Consider the following 13,016-nt stretch of genomic DNA (forward strand, 5'->3'; position numbering starts at 1 on the left):
GTTCCCAGGCCAGTGTGGAGATATAATCTCTCCACCTAGTCCTGGGTCTTCCCCGAGGCCTCCTCCCAGCTGGACGTGCCTGGAACACCTCCCAGGGGGCATCCTTGCTAGATGCCCGAACCACCTCAACTGGCTTACTTTTAAATCTATTTAAAATAAGTGAAATGTATTATCGTTTTTTCCTCATATTTGTCATGGATACTATCTTTAAATAAAATGTAAAAAATATAAAATATAATGTTATTTGCAAAGTAATTTATTTTTCATTATTTACCCAGGGCATGTTCTATGCTATTTATTTATTATTTCTATTTTATATAGATTTACTTAAAATAAGTAAAATGTATTGTTTTTTTCCCTCATATTTGTAAAGAATACTAACTTTAAATAAAATGTAAAAAATATAAAATATAATGTTATTTGCAAAGTAATATATTTTTCATTATTTACCCATGGCATGTTTATTTATTATTTTTATTATATATAGATTTACTTAAAATAAGTGAAATGTATTATTTTTTTGCCTCATATTTGTTAAGAATACTAACTTTAAATAAAATGTAAAAAATATAAAATATAATGTTATTTGCAAAGTAATTTCTTTTTCATTATCCACCCCTAGAATGTTCTATGCTATTTATTTATTATTTTTATTATATATAGATTGACTTAAAATAAGTGAAATGTATAATTTTCCCCCTCATATTTGTAAAGAATATTAACTTTAAATAAAATGTAAAAAAAAAAAAAGAATTGATAACGTTATTTGCAAAGTAATTTATTTTTCATTATCCACCCCTGGAATGTTCTATGCTATTTATTTATTTATGTATTATTTTTGTTATATATTTATATATATAAACTTAAAATTAGTGAAATGTTTCCTCATATTTGTAAAGAATACTAACTTTAAATAAAATGTAAAAGAAATAAACATAGACTGATATAAATGGTGGTGCCGCCGCCGCGGTCCTGCAGGGGGCGCTGTTCTTCCGTAAATGTCGGAGCAACAGGGCGCCTTCGCTGCACAGAATCTGGTTTGTGTCTTTCACCTCAACTTTTTTCACCGCCCAGACTGCTGCTGTTATTTCGGCTCACAGAGAAAGGAAGTAGCGACAGGCTAGCTGGTTAGCCGGTCTGAAACCACACAGTCTGTCAGGAAAGACTGCACTTCTGCGCCTATTTTACCTCAGACGCTGCTCTTCTTTGTTTAATATTAAGCGTGTAACACGGTTTTTTTGGTCGGTTCATTTTCTTTCCACTCCGGGTTTCAAACCTTCAAAACTGACTCAACTCTGAAGCTTTTGTCTGTCTGTGGACCCCACCGTTTGTTAGCCTGGTTGATACAAAGTCAGGTTTCATCAAAGGACAAAACAAACCACAAACTGAGAAATCTGCGACATTGTTAAATCAACATTTTCTCAGTTAATTGGTTGAATCGAGGGGGATTCAGTAAAGGATTACACCAAGACAATGACACAAACAGCCGGTAAAGGTACGTTAAATGCTGTTTTTACCTCTGCACTGTGTACGAGCATATATATCAGCCTTTACATGGCAAAAATAATATATTTATCGATATTTTTGGGGGTTAGTGTTTGATTTTTATGGTTAACGTTACATTGACAGAGCTGTTATAGGAAGTTATTGTGAAGTAACGTTAGCGCAGTGGATTTATCGCGACTCTGTAACCGTTTTTTACTATTTCATTTATTTTTTAACGTCCCATTTTAACACAAAATGGAGGTTACCAGGCAACCTTCATCGCCCGTTCTGGCTGACTGTAATGATAATTGTTGGCAACAGCATGTCTCCCTGTGTGAACACAAGCATAGTTGCATCTAGTTAGTGTGAGAATGTAGGCTGACTCGTTGTAGTGCAATGTGCCGAGGGCCTGGTTGATAATGGGACTAACCTACATGTCAGTGGCTTGTATGTTTCACTAGGGGGGTCGACAGGGATAACTTTAATCTTTACAAAAAGCTCCACAATGTTGAGGTTGAGTCCTTGACATAAAGCACAACCAGAATGGTCTAGAAGGGGGGGGCACCTACAGTTGATCCAAATTACTACTTATCACAACTGTTATTATGTGCCCTCCATGGTGGTGCACAATCGGTGAAGTAGTATAATACAGCAAAAGATTTGTTTAGACCTTGGCCATGTGTTGATGCAGTATTGTTATCATGATATGGGATAGGTTTTGTCTGGGTCTTCTTTATATTAATATTATGATATAAATGTTGTCTTTACTCCAGACTTAAAGGTCCCACATTGTTAAAAGTGATATTTCCATGTCTTTTTGATTACAAAGCGGGTCATGGTGCTATATAAATACTGTGAAAGAATCAAAACAGTCAACCCACAGAGAAATGCACACAGCCCGTTTTCAGAAACTGTGCCTTTAAACAACCGGCCACGACTACTGTAAGGTTGTGATGTCACAACTTTACTATGTTAGGTAGAATGTGTCGCTAAAGGGCTGTAACAGTTCATTCCTGTCTGCAGTGATTCTGAAGTAACCTGAAAATGGCCTTACCCCTGTTAAGGGAATAATCAGATTATTGAAGTTCCCCACGTATACATGAAAGGGGGTTGAATGGGAAAATGACGGAGTAACTCCAGTACAGTAGGTGGTGCTCCCCCGACAAACAGCTGGACTGAATGCAGCTTTTTTTCCCGGTTCACCTTTTGTCAAAATCACAAACGGCCAACTTTTGGACAGAATTACGACCGAAATGGGAGTTCTTGGTAGGAAAGTTTCTTGCCGTTGCAAAGTCCTCGGTTTAAAGGTAACGCTCTATTGTTGTTGTTTTTTTCACATTGTTTTCGGCGGCATTGCTTCCTGGTTTATTCTATTTCCGGGTCAAAAGCCACCACTGGGGAATGGGGAGTTATAACCCACGGCGCATGCGCAGACACCCAATAGTAACCCGTGTTTGGCTGTTTACAAGCATGAATAATTGGTGTACTGAAGGAGTTTTCTAGGTATGTTAACCGGGGTTTGAGAACTCCGATTTTACCCGGGGTACACTGTTGACATGGTGTTTGAGAAACCGGAGTATGCCCTTAACCGGGTTATAATCTGGTTTTTAAACTGCATGTAAACGCACTCTGACTGTGCAGAGATGAAGAGAGCACAGATGCAGAAGCAGACCAGGCTTTTCTGGAGAAGGGATCTAAAATGAGGCGTTTCAGACAGAGGATTAATACAGGTGTATTCAGACAGACAACATGAGAAAAATAATGTGTCTTTCTTCCACTAAAGCATATAAATATGTTCTACTAGAAACCAAAACCCAATATAAACCTGGAAATCAGCATAATATGGGACTTTTAACCACTGCATTGTAACTTACCAACATTTTTTTTTAAACTTACTTAACTGTCTGCCTGAGTAATATCAGCAGTAACAGTTACTTTTCCCATCATTGCACACTAATATTAATACCATCCACCCCTGGTAAATGTTAAATCATGTGAAACTACTGTCGCCATATCAATTTGGAGGTCAACTTAAGAAGGGGAGGTATGGCATCACACTGAAGTGATCGTTTTATAGCGGTTTCTCTTCAGTACTGAAGAACATTGGCCAAACCTTCCACACAAGCTGCAGGACCAAGCTCTCGCCACATGACTAACGTCTGGGTGGTGGAAAAAAGCAATCACACATACTAACATTTAAAATTACGCACATATGCACTTCACTTAGAAGTTCCTCTCCCTCCCTGTTTCCCTTTTTCCATTTCTCTGATTCACTTTGGTCTGAACACTGTTGTGCTCTTTCATTGGCCTAACTTACAAGTCATTTCCCCCATTGTAAAACAATGTACATCCTTCTGTGCCTAATAAGCCACATGTTGCGACACGGACCTCCTATGAATGTTTTGAAATATGCCGTCAGACTAAAGTGTGGAAACTTATAAATAATCACCTGCTCGTGGGCTATGGGATGTATGCTAAAGTAAATGTACTGGCATCAACCTACAGTATATTAGATGGAATTAACCGTTCCTATTTTATTTCCAGTTTAGTTTAAGTGAAGTTTTCTGAGCAAGTGGCTGTTATAGTATATTTTAACTATAACAATATGTTGTTGTTTTTTAAGTTTAATTCATCTTCTAACAACCAATAAGAACATTGAACCTCACAAGTCATTGTTACCACAAATGGCTAAATAATTAAAACCACAGCAAAACAGTCAGGGACCGGTTTTCATCAGATGTTGTGCACAGTGTATGTACCTTCATCACTGAGCTACAAAGCTTCTGTGTAGAATATAAATGCAAGTGACATCTCATTAAGAAGCTGAGCGCAGCCAGACTGTCTTTTGAATTAAATCTTCAAGACCAAACTCTAGGAGTGACCAGAATGTGGATAGATTACATATCATTTATACAACAGATATAACTTTGCACGTCTATTATTTATTTTTTATTTATTTTATGTAATAGTCCTTTATAGAGCTATAAAGAGCTATTATATTTACAAGCATTGTAGAATATGGTAGTTCTGTTGAAACACTGTAACAATATCACCTGTAATGGGTTGAGTGGCATAGTGGGTGTGTGTACAGTAAGTCCACTGGTGGTGTGGGTTCTGCTAACTACACAATGCTCTGTGGATCAAGCATCAGCATATTCAATACTGTCCAGGTCCCCATCTGTCATATTCAACGTCTAATTAACATCCTAACCCCTCAGAGAAATAAATCTCCATTTATTAAAATGAACACATAATGCTAGTAGATACATGTTTAAAACGCTGTATTATTAACATTCACTTATGTATTTATGTAAAAGACCTGTATATTCAAATGATTATAAACAGAAAACCCTCCAAATGATGGTGCAATACAGCCAATTTTTATCAAAGACACATTTTTAAGTGCTTCAAAACACGAAGGCAGTCAACAGAATGGCTCTCTGCAGTCTTTGAAGGAGAAGGGCCATATGGCCCCCTGCTAATGGTTGCTACTCTGCAAGCCCCACTGCAGAGCTGACAGTGGTTGAGGACAAGAACGGGGTGGGGGAAGGAAGACCAATTACATCTCCTGCTCAGCCTTGAGTTGTAATTGGACTACACATCCTGGCGGATGCAATTGTGTGAAACAGCAGATGAAAAGATAATTGCCTCAATCATAGCTGTGCCAGTATTTCTCAGAGGAGAGATTCAAGGGTTTCCTCAGACTCTGCTTTCATATTCAGCTTTTTTTCTGTTTATTTTTAACCACCTAGTTGTGTGTTATTGCATTTTAATGTATTCGCAGATAACACCCTTAATAAGTCTTATCTCAGCTAAGCATTGTGTTTTTTAACAGTCCACAGGGCTGCTGGTTTTATCTAACACTAGAAGACCTGTTGTTGTTTCCTAATGCAACCCTATAATGAGCACTGGCTTATTTTTACATTGATGTCTGAGATGTCATGTGGTTAGCTCCATATATGTTAGCTACATATGAGCATTATATTTTTAGCCGATGACTTCACAGGGTGTGGCGGCCTCCAACTGTGTTGGAGGTTGCAATTGCTCTCTCAACACCTGTCTAGTGTCTATCTTATCTTGCGTATTTTTCAAGGTCAACGTGTCAGGTGTTTCTAGAATTACTTGGAAACCGTTGATCAGTGTGGGAAATTAGACCTACATTGGTAGCTGCAGAATATGCTATGTTAGAGCAGCCAACCACTCCTGCATTACAGTTTGGTTTCAGCATACTGCATGGTGTATGTATGTAAAAAACTAAAGATTGTTCAAGGTTGACTGACTTTCTCCTTTTTCAAGTGGCTATGGAAGTACAAAATAAAGATGCAAAACGCCTAATTCAGAGTAAAGGTTTAGAGTTTTTCTACTGGCTACTATGTTCCTCTTTATTTTTTGCCTCAGAATCTGACTAAATTAGGTCCCTGACAGAACAAAGATAGAGGAAGAGTGTGAGCTGTACTGTGCTGTGGCAGCAGAGTGATTTCTAATGAGTCCCTTAGCAGCATGCCTTGTATCTATGTGCAGCTGGTGTACTGGGGCAAGATGATGTAGGCTACCGGTGGAATGACGCAGACACCTGCAGTCCCATGGTCCTGCAGAACAGCCTCAGTAAGTAGGATACGAGTGTTGAAGTGTCAAGCTGTTTGCTACTACATGAGGTATAGTGAAGAGCACATATCCAAGGGCTTGGCAGGAAAGTCAGACATGTAGAGGCTTGTGTGTCTGTTACGTGAGTGTGTGCTCATCAGGAATATGTCTGCATCACTCTGTTACTTACACTGCTGCTCAGGATTACTAGAATGGGCTGAGTTAGGTGTCATTCTGCCTTTCGTAATCCTGTGGGCTGGTTCAGCAGAGCAGAATCTAAGCTATCTTTTGTCACTCAGCCGTTAAAAGAGCTCCATATCCATATCTTCTCATCACAGATTTTGACAGCGGATTTGAATAGGCTGTGATGGGTAAAAGCTGGATGATTGCCATCTGTGTATTACCTATTCTCTAAGGCAAGCTAGGTAGGTGTATGAAGACAGAGGAGGGAGTGGAATGAAAAGGAGGTGGTCTGAAAGGAAAAATGAGACACCGGTATGTGTTCTGCATATGTGTGTGCTTTTGTGTACAGTATGTCAGCGCTTAGTCCAATAATGTGACAGGAATGCTCCAGGGTCCGCCTTTCTGTGGTGAAAGAAGGAGAAAAAAAGTAGCTTTGCGTTCTTCTGAAAGCTGCTAACCGAGCTTTGCAGTGTGGATTTGCAATGACCTGTTTTTTGTAGAGACTGGACCCCAGATAGACAGTGCAAACAGAACAGAGTTTTAAGCAAGGCAGTCTATGTGAGTAGACAAAGAGAGGTAAAAAGAGGGAGAGTGGTGAAGTTTTAAAGTCATCAATTCCACAAACTCCTTGGTAACTTGGCTCTTTCAATGTGGCAAGCTGAATTTATGGACTTTATAAATAGACCCAGCTGTAATAATAGGGTACAAGTGAGGAAAAGGCAGACCGACTGTTTAGGGATGGCCTACTTACAGTGCTTTTGTTTGTTGTGCCTTTACTCAGCTATCATCGCAGGGTCCAAACACACCAAGTCGAGATGATTGGGATCAAAGATTTGACTGTGATGATTATACCAAGTCTGTCTGTTTAGATTCTGATTATAGGCACAGTTATAAGCCATGCAAAAGTTTTAACCTAAATATCCAATTTTCCACATTGAAGTGAAAAGTGGTCTGTCAACGTCATGAAAGACATATTTTAACTAAACTTACTTATTTTAACTTTAATTTCCAGGCAGCTTGAGCACAATGACTTCATATGGCATTTTCAGTTAGAATCTACAACTTAATTGGGGATCGCCAGAGCTGCCGGTGGATATGTGAATGCGACTTTATTATTTTCCGTTAGTGATTTCAATGCATGGGCTTTAGAACCACAGAAACTCTTGTGGTTGGCGATCTCCCAGTGTAAGCCTCCAAACAAAAACATTTCAGAGACAAAATCACAAAATAATTTAACCGTCCACATATAGATTAGGGCATCTTTTGCATGATCCCGCCGTTTAATTATCTTATTAAACTCATCTGGAAATGTTCCATGCATCAATATATGAGTACTGGTCAACAACAAATGCAACCTTTTTAAATATAAAAATCCAATCTGTGCTTTCATCTCAGGAGTCTGACATATTGAGTTGAGGTCTTCCTGTCATTTGCTCTCTGCCTCCTTAGCTGCAGTGGTCCCCCTCAGGAAGGGGAGTGTGTATGTGAATACAGATTGACTGACCAGTTGTTGGCTGTGGTAAGCTATAACCTCCCCCTCCATCCTCTCTGCGGTCACCGATCCTGTCCCTTGGCTCTGGATTATGGGCAGAGAGAGGGCACACCCTGAGGCTCTATTTGTTACTCTGCACCATAGTCCTGCGCCGAGGGTGTCAAATTTGGATCATTAGGCATGACTAACAAGTGCAAGGCAGATGCACTGTATTGAATATATATTTTACTATATTGTTATTTACCCAGATGTCTATCTCAATAATTTCAGTTCTTCCTTACAGTTGTTGGAAACCAACATAAACTAGCCATAACTACCAAGGAAATCAACCACTAGCCATAAGAGCATTTAGCAGTCCCTGAGGCTAAATTGGACTTATTTGCAATATTTTGTTTTCTAAAACACTGCTCCCACAGACATTTAAAACAGCCATCCACCTCATCTCGTCTGCTTTATCTTCTTAGTCAAACCACAGAAGTCACACAATTGATATCTTTGGTGTACATAAAGCCTCAGTGTGGTTATGCACAGTCTGAAAAATATTATCTCCTGATGGAGATAAATATGCACATTGCATAATGATTATGTTATGATCAGGGCAATTAAAGTCTATCTATTTTTGTTTTTTAATTATTAAAACACTCCCTGTTTTTTGCAAATACAGAAGAAGAAAGGGATTAAAAATTAACCTGAAATCTTATGACTCTGTGATTCAGTTTCTAGTATAATACTTAGTGCACCAATATCCATATCCATTTATAGTTGGAAGTGTATTGGCACAAATTGGGTTGGACTTGTTTAAATCTTGGTTTAAGAGTTATGGACAAGCCTAATGGAGTAGACTTCCAACGTCATTCCTTACTCAATCCTTTTAAAATGATGCGAGGAAGAAATTAATAATCTCATCCAGGCAAGGTGGTAAAGATGACAGAACATTCCCATTATAATGTGGCAGGTGATGTGTTACAGAGGGCAATAGTGAGGGTGGCAGAGTGTTGGATTAGTGCATTACAAGGTCCACACAGTGCCACTTGAGAAGTGCATGACATGTGTTGTAGTAATAAATTTGTTCGTGGTGTTTATTGGCTAGAATATCAATCAAATTTGAGGGAATAATGGGAGTACATCACAAAGTGTTCCTGTGGCAGTGAGTAAAATCTGTCTCATAAAACAGCCTGGTATTTACTCCATTTCAATCACATATTGCTTTGATTTCCATTTTGATCAGATTATTTGTGTCCATGTAAACATAGCCATTAACGTAACCTGGAAGTGATTAGCCCTGGATTACTACATTATGAGGCTTGATCTTCCATGGAAAACAAAATCCAACATTATTTAACTACTTTTTTTTGTATACTGCTGTTATTGTTGTGTATGTTAGCCTTTGACGTACAATTCCAGTACAAATAGATTAACACAAGGCATGTATTTGGGGCATTTTCAGCACTTTGTGTTCAACATTAGGATTGGGCTCTGCCCCAGCCTGCTTACTGCAGCCCAGTCTTACCACTGTATGCCTGAAGGGCTGAGGAGTGACAAGGGAAAAGAAAGAAAAAAGCAAAGCACAGAAGAGTACAGACAAGGGAGGCACAGATGAGGAAAAAAGATGGAAAGAAAGAGACAAGCTGAGTGTAGAAGGAGATGGAACGGGAACAGTAGACCTTGGCTATGAGTGCTGTATTGGCTGGGCTCTGCTCTGTTCTGTTTGTTTTTGCTCTATTTTTACCGTGCAGTCTGACTGTGGTCACTGATGAATGGCTCCATATGTAAGTTACATTTCATCTGACAAAAATCAGTCAGGAAGTCTGGCCCAGGTGGGAGTGTTGAGGGACATGATCTGTACAGAAGAAAAGAGAGGGACAGTAGAAGAAAAAGTTTTGGAAAATAGCCTTAGTGGTGTGTTTTTAAATGGCACATGATGTTGCACAGTGGCAGTTTTGTTCTTTCAAACTGTTACTGTCCTGTCCACTTCCCTAAAAACAATAAAGATGAGTAGATTTAGAAAAGGGTTTCCCTAGGCCAAGATGTTGTAAAGGCATTATCCTTTCTAAGATGCTTATCATCCACACGTTGGTGTTTGAATCTGTCAGGCCACCCAAACATCATCAGGACAAACCACAGGGAATTGTTACAATGGATTATACTAGCCGCACCACATATAATCTATTGTATATTAGAATGTCTGAGATTATGCTTTTTCCCCCCTTTTTATTACTCCGCTTCATTACGGGTTCTTATTGCTTGCCCTCCTGCTGCTTTTTGCTCCACTCTTAAGTTCAAACTAAGGTTAAAGCATTTGTAAAATGTAGGATGAGTAATATTGTTTAAGGGACACTGTGTACTAGCCTTTTAAGTAATTTATTACCTCAAATCAATGTCTTCATTTATAAATAAGTCCTCATTAGTGTAAAATTACCTCTGCCAACAATCTGACTTATCCTCCTGAGGGAATAATTTCTTATCTGTATTTACATAAAAACAGGTAAGCTCTACAGAGGCTTCCATGTCCTTCCGGTCTATAAAAAACTATGACCGGCTGAGTGGTACCGGTTAGGCTAAACGCATTTTCGCTCAGAATACTAATTCATGCTCACACTAATGATTCAATGCAGTTTGAAGTTTGTTTAAAACAACAGCCTCATCACCCGAAAGGAAACTCGACGAGGTAGTATTGGATGACATGTTGTCATAGCTTCTTGGCACATAGCGCCTACCGTTTTTGCAACCAGGTTGCAATGTATGTTTGAAAAAGCAAGACGCTAGAGAGCACTACTCATCTGAATGCAATATACAAATTTACCACAAGATAGGAGAAAGACCTACACAGTGCTCCTTTAACATGCAGGGGTTTCTCAACCCAGACAAAAATATGTTGCAATGGTAGAGAGAGCAGCTAGGCTTTAGTTTGTGTTAGGTATTTTTTACCTGCTACCTGTGATGTATGCTTACAGGCAGAAGCAGTTTGGCATTGTTCTACTGTCTAAACATTTTTTTCCTAAGGAATAAAGAAAAATCTGTGCTCCATGTGTAACCGGCAGCAGGGTTCTGGGATTTTAAAGTATGAACTTGGTGCAGTGACTATTCTTGTGCTACAATGGAGTCATGTGTTTGGGAAAGGTTTTTTAGAGCAGGGTAACCCACATGAGTGAGCGTGTACAATAATCCCCTCTGTCTGCCTCCTTCCCTTCACTTCCTTTTCTCCTCTTCCTGATTTCTGCCTGCAGCTGCCCAACATCTCCAGACAACTTGCTGTATGTTTGTGTTTGTGCATGTGGTTTGTCGTGCTGAACGGAAAGGAAGTGTTTCCGTAAGTGGAGACCATCCTGTGCAGCCTCAGATCAAATGCACCTGAATCGAATTAACACATTGAGATTTATTTAACAGCCTTATTTCAGATGGGGCTGGAAACATTGCAATCTCCCAAAGCCAAAGTTCATAAATCCAATTACTTATTTGTCTGACCAACAGCCCCAACAAACCCCAAAGATATTTCATTTAGTCTCACAGAACACTAAGAATACCAGCAAACATTCCCATTTCAAAAAGTGTAACTAGTGGAACTGTAGCATCTTTTCTTACAGGGATACTTTACTGTCTCCTCTACTGTCTAATTCAGGCCGGTCATGGCAGTCTGTCGACTGACGCAATATGTGTTGTTTTGCGTCATTGTGCTCTGCCAAAATCAGCATCAGGCCAAAGACCGTTCATCTGTACACAGTGCCCACGTTGCCATGACATAGACATGGATTAAAATGGGTAAAGTATCATTAAAACAATGTATTAAAACGATTAATAGACAATTTAATTTTTACGACGATCAAACTAATTGATGAATTGACAAATTTTTACAGCTCAACATTTTGGGCAAAAGTGTCCCAATGTCATTCAGCTCCCTGACTAGCTGTCTGCAATGACTACTTTTTGCTGGCTAATACAGAAATCATTATATTATTGCAAGCATTATTAATAATGGAGTTAAAACACAAGCTCTGTGTTTATGTTGTTTAGTCCACCCCCTCAATACCTGTAATTTTACTTAAGACCAGTGTCTGACATGTCATCTTTTAGCTGAATATGTCTTTTGCTGGTCTAAACTAGTCCATGATTAGTCCAACATGGCTGAGATGATGGGTCCGGAAAACTCTCCGGAATCCCCCGTCACCACCATCAGCGTGGAATCCCAAAACAGCCAATCATACTCAGCAGAGGCCTTCTGGGTTGCATTAAGTCAGACATGCTATGGCCTCACTGGTCTGGTGTATTTCATGTGGACGCTGCTGCTTTGAATCTAGAGTTTCAGCTCATCGCACTGATTGAAAACATATATTTCTCTATACCATCTTGGTTGCAATGAATCATCTCATCCCACAATTAAACTCTGGGTGAAAGGACCTCGGGATTTAAGTCTGTGAACAGCAGACTTTCAAGGCTGTGATATTATTTGTGGTTATTTTGCATGTGTATTTGCATGTGAACTTCACTGTGCTCTGTTGCAGCACACTGGTGTTTTGAGTAGTTTAATGTAATTCTAAGAACTCATGATACTTTTGTGTGTGATTCATATCTGTTTTATTAGCCTTTTTACACTACTGAAGTCTTGGGGCTTCCCCTCCCCTCAGATAACAAAATAATAAAGGGACGACATGTGTAAACCAAATACACCAGGACATGGGTTTTTATAGGAAGCAGAGTTCCCTCAACACTGAGCTTCTCCTCCACTCTCCTCTTCTCAGCATGGTTTGGCATCTGGACTGAGTTAAAGCAGCAGTGCCAAATGTTAGGCAGTGGGGAGCAGACAGGGTGACCAGCAGGGGGTCGAACGGGAGGCATTGGTGGGTCGCATTGGGGGAGATTCTGCTAAAGGCAGTGATATGGCAGGAGAGATGGAGAGAAGTTAAGGAAGCAGTTGAAAACACAGCAGTCCAGCTGAGGCAGACGGTGGTGAGACATGGGGGAGTAGTGTAAGGCTGTACCCTGGCCTCTTGGATTACTGTCCTGCTGTGAAATGTACATAAAGTAGGAGTTCATAAAGCTGTGGCTAAAACTAATGTTGGGTTGCCTCAAGCAACAGCGGAATGGGATTGATACATGGAGGCCTTAAAGGAGTAATACAGCCATGTTTTCAAGTTGTTTTGAAATAGGTTGTTCAGTGTGTTTACAGCTCAAACCTCAGCTGAATGATCTGTGCATGATACAGGGTCATACCTACCTTCGAGCAATGTCAAATGAACAGCAGCCTACTTCAGTTCGTCAATACATGACTCAGACA

At 39.5% G+C, this 13,016-nt stretch overlaps 1 protein-coding gene across 2 annotated transcripts in view; it reads left to right on the forward strand.

Annotated features, from left to right (window-relative positions):
* The first annotated feature begins 1,104 nt into the window (after positions 1 to 1,104).
* LOC310966681 (myosin IXB) overlaps positions 1,105 to 13,016 on the forward strand; it is a 57,324-nt gene continuing 45,412 nt past the window's right edge. For both annotated transcript variants that reach the window (XM_083940496.1, XM_083940497.1), the window contains exon 1: positions 1,105 to 1,495. The gene's annotated coding sequence lies outside the window, so the exon portion shown is untranslated. The remainder of the gene's footprint in view (positions 1,496 to 13,016) is intronic.

Source organism: Echiichthys vipera (assembly GCF_963691815.1).
Source record: "Echiichthys vipera genome assembly, chromosome: 3".
Lineage (NCBI taxonomy): Eukaryota > Metazoa > Chordata > Actinopteri > Perciformes > Trachinidae > Echiichthys > Echiichthys vipera.